Genomic DNA, 5,070 nt, shown 5'->3' on the forward strand with positions numbered 1-5,070 from the left:
CTATGCACAGGGTGGTGTTATATACACAGAGTGGTGTTCTATGTACAGAGTGGTGTTCTATGCACAGGGTGGTGTTCTATGCACAGAGTGGTGTTCTATGTACAGAGTGGTGTTCTATACACAGAGTGGTGTTCTATGCACAGGGTGGTGTTCTATACACAGGGTGGTGTTCTATACACAGAGTGGTGTTCTATACACAGGGTGGTGTTCTATACACAGGGTGGTGTTCTATACACAGAGTGGTGTTCTATACACAGTCTATCTCATATATTAGTTTCACCTTTTAAGTTGCATTACTGAAATAAAAGAACTTTTGCACGATATTCTAATTTTTCAAGTTTCACCTGTATATATACACACATTATATTGGCAAAAGTATTGGGACGCCTGCCTTTACACACACATGAGCTTCATTGGCATCCCAGTCTTAGTCTGTAGGGTCAATATTGAGTTGGCCCACCCTTTGCAGCTATGACAGCTCCACCTATTCTGGGAAGGCTGTCCATAAAGTTTAGGAGGGTGTCTATGGGAATGTTTGACCATTCTTCCAGAAGTACATTTGTGAGGTCAGGCACTGATATCGGATGAGAAGGCCTGGCTCGCAGTCTCATCCCAAATGTGTTCTATCGGGTTGAGGTCAGGACACTGTGCAGGCCAGTCAAGGTACTTTACCCCAAACTGGTGCGCAGTCATGTTGGAACAGGAAGGGGCCATTCCCAAACTGTTCCCACAAAATTGGGAGCATGAAATTGTCCAAAATAACTTGGTATGCTGACACCTTAAGAGTTCCCTTCACTGGAACTAGGGGGCCATCCCAACTCCTGAAAAACAACCCTGCACCATAATCCCCCCTCCAGGAGCTTATTAACTTACCAGTATGGCTTTGGAGTATGGAACAAAATTATTTTGCAAAGGAAACCCATGCAAATACAGGGAGAACATGCACACTCCATGCAGTCCTAGCATACTTCTTGTCCTGGGGTAACTAAGCTACTCCTCTATAGTCATATTAACCCATATCCTTGTTGTGCCCCTCCCCCAATCACTGGCTTACCAACCTTTTTGTTGGTGGCCATAATGGCACTTTAAGCTCTTTTATAATGTTTATAACCTTAGGGGTGGACCTTGAGAGGAAAGCAAAGCATCTGACTGGCTGCCTTGCTGATGGCCAGTATACGCTATCCAGTAAGTGACTTTGCTGTAAACGAGATGGCCAATCGGAGGCTCTGTTTACTTTTGAAGTCCACCTCTAGAGTTAGAGGCATATAAATGGGGCTTAATGGCCCCTGCCAAAATTACAGCTTAAGAAGGGGACTGCTGTCAAAGTTCATCACATCACTGAGAGTTCTCAGGACCCACCTAGTGATGGATATTAATAAAGTATAAAAAATAAAGTTTAAAGTGATACTAAAGCCTAAATCAGCAATGACATATATGATACAATCTGTCACTAGCATTAAAGTGGAACTAAAGGGAGCAAAACTTACTTGTGCTTCAACGGTTTGATGTCCACTGCCTACCTCCACATGGAAGAAAAATATATTTGAAATATATTTTAAAAATATTCTACCCAAATATATTGCCATATGTTTGAAATGGTACAATTTTGGCCATATGCAATATATTTCAAAATATATTTCAATCTCTCTCTCTCTCTCTCTCTGTATATATATATATATATATATATATATAGTGAAGGAGGAAATTAGTATTTGATCCCCTGCTGATTTTGAATGTTTGCCCACTCACAAGAAAATGAGCAGTCTAAAAATTGAATGTTCGGTGTGTTGTAACACTGAGAGACAAAATAGCAACAAAAAATTCAAAAGAAATGCATGTCTAACAAATGATGCACTGATGTGCATGTTCATGAGGGAAAGAAGTATTTGATCCCCTATCATTTAGCAGGATTTCTGGCTACCAGGTGTCTTTCATAAAGGTAACAAACTGAGATTAGAAGCAGTCTGTTAAAGGGAGTGCTGCTAATCTCATTTTGTTACCTGTATAAAAGATACCTTTCCACAGGAGCAATCAAACAATCAGATTCCAAACTCTCCACCATGGCAAAGAACAAAGAGCTGCCCAAGGATGTCAGGGACAAGATTGTAGACCTACACGAGGCTGGACTGGGTTACCAAACTATTGCCAAGCAGCTTGGTGAGAAGGTGACAACAATTGGTGCAATCATTCACAAATAGAAGAAACACCAAACAACTGTCAGTCTCCCTAGGTCTGGTGCACCATGCAAGATCTTACCTCGTGGAGTGTCAATGATCATGAGAACAGTGAGGAATCATCCCAGAACTACACGTGAGGATCTTTTCAATGATCTCCAGGAAGCTGGGACCACAGTCACCAAGAAAACAATTGGTAACACACTATGCCGACAAGGACTGAAATCCTGCAGTGCCCACAAGGTCCCTCTGCTCAAGAAAACACATGTCCAGGCCCATCTGAAGTTTGCCACTGATCATCTGAATGATGCAGAGGAGGACTGGTTGAAAGTGTTGTGGTCAGATGAGACCAAAATCGAGCTCTTTGGCATCAACTCAACTCGCCGTGTTTGGAGGAGGAGGAGGAATGCTGCCTATGACCCCAAGAACACCATCCCAACTGTCAAACATGGTGGTGGAAACATTCTGTTTTTGGGGGTGTTTTTCTGCTAAGGGGACAGGACAACTGCACCACATCAAAGGGACAATGGACGGGACAATGTACCGTCAAATCTTGGGTGAAAACCTTCTTCCCTCAGCCAGGGCATTGAAAATGGGTCATGGATGGGTGTTCCAGCATAACAATGACCCAAAACACATGGCCAAGGCAACAAAGGAGTGGCTCAAGAAGAAGCACATTAACCTCCTTGGCGGTATGATTCTTTCCGATTTTTGGTGCTGAAAGCGGTACCATTTTTTTGCATGGAAATATGTAGTTTTTTTATTGTAGGCCTGTAATTCTTAGGAATAACTCACTGAAATCTGTCCGAACAAGAGTCTAGAAAACATCTCGGGTAGGATAAAATTTGAAACACGTAATCATAAATTATAATTTAATAAATAATCATAAAAAAAATAATATAATAATAATACATTTAATTCAATAATATAATCAAACCAAAAACACTGAAATGTGAAATATAGCGCCAAGTTAGCACATTGCTGAGCAAAGTCGCAAAATCATTTTCAGTGTCTGATGACGAATTTCCCCACAAATCATTATCACACAATTCTGCAAGTGGTTCTGATTTACTATCGCTGTTCTCTAGCTGGTCTAAACCGCTTTTGACCTAAAGGGACACTTTTTGAACGCCATGGACATTTCTCAGTTTCCAGGCAGAAAGAACAGTAAAAATGCAGGCAGGGCACAGGACAGCATTAGGGACAAGATGTATGTGAAATTGGTTGAGACAGCAATGTTTTACTATGTAAAATGTAAAAAAAAAAAAAGACATTTTTTAAAATTTTTAAATTTCCCGCCGCCAGCGGCGCCCGTGGGACAGGACACAGAAGCCGGATGCTGGCATCGGCCGGAGGAGATGGCCGGGGACGCTGCAGGGGACACATCGCGGGAGCGCAGGGTAAGGTAAGTGAAGCACAAATGCCGGAGCAGTGCCGCATGGTATTCCCGAGTGTAGCTCGGGGTTACCGTTTGTGGTACCGAAATGTTACCCCGAGCTACACTCGGGAATACCGCCAAGGAGGTTAAGGTCCTGGAGTGGCCTAGCCAGTCTCCAGACCTTAATCCGATTGAAAATCTGTGGAGGGAGCTGAAAGTTCGAGTTGCCAGATGTCAGCCACCAAACCTTGGAGAGGATCTGCCAAGAGGAGTGGGCCAAAATCCCTCGTGAGATGTGTACAAACCTGGTGGCCAACTACAGGAAACGTCTGACCTCTGTGATTGCCAACAATGGATTTGCCTCCAAGTACTAAGTCATGTTTTGTGAAGGGGATCAAATACTTATTTCCCTCATGAACATGAAGATCAGTGCATCATTTGTTAGACATGCACTTCTTTTGAATTTTTTGTTGCTATTCTGCCTCTCAGTGTTACAATACACCTACCATTCAATTTTTAGACTGATCATTTCTTTGTGAGTGGGCAAGCATTCAAAATCAGCAGGGGATCAAATACTTATTTCCTTCACTGTATATAGATAGATAGACAGACAGACAGACATAGATAGACAGACATAGATAGACAGACATAGATAGACAGACATAGATAGACAGACATAGATAGACAGACATAGATAGATAGATAGATAGATAGATAGATAGATAGATAGATAGATAGATAGATAGATAGAGAGATAGATAGATAGATAGATAGATAGATAGATAGATAGATAGATAGATAGATAGATAGATACTGTATGTTGAAATGCGTTTTTATTACAAAATATACGAAAAATATTTTTAAAAATACATTTTTAAATATAGTGGGAGCAGGTATATGTAAAAATCAGGTACCTGCTCCCCCCCCCAAAAAAAGTGCCAAATATGGCAAGGGAAAGGGGGGGGGGATGCAAACATGCAGAGCATTGCTTTTTGGGTGAAGTTCTGCTTTAAAGATAAGGATGATATTACAAAGAGATTTATAGTGTGATGGTTGGGGTAATACCCAAATATTAAGTCCTATATGACATAGTATCACTGGGGTTACTTGGAGGCTCAGTTTTAATTAGGGATACAGTTAATGGTTAGTGTTAGGGTTACAGGGAGATTAAATTGAGAGCTGCAGCTTAGGGTAGTTCCTCCTTTGCTATGCCCATCTCCTGGCAGATGATGAACACTCCCTGGTACCTTAATTAGGTACACTTGTTCAATTGCTTGGTAACATAAATTGCTAATCAGCCACTCACATGGCAACAAGTGGTGAAGATGGCTTGCTGAAGTTCAATCAGAATGGGAAAGAAAGAGGATTTAAGTGACTTGACTTTGAACATGGCATGGTTGTGGTGGCAGACAAGCTAGTCTGAGTATTTCAAAAACTGCTGATCTACTGGTTGAAGCCAACCACATTTACCAGCCGCAACTCAGTTCTCCAGAGAGATTAGCATTTATTGGATTGACT

Source organism: Staurois parvus, unplaced genomic scaffold (assembly GCF_062004578.1).
Source record: "Staurois parvus isolate SC_StPar_1 unplaced genomic scaffold, SC_StPar_1.0 ptg002181l, whole genome shotgun sequence".
In the NCBI taxonomy this organism is placed as follows: Eukaryota; Metazoa; Chordata; class Amphibia; order Anura; family Ranidae; genus Staurois; species Staurois parvus.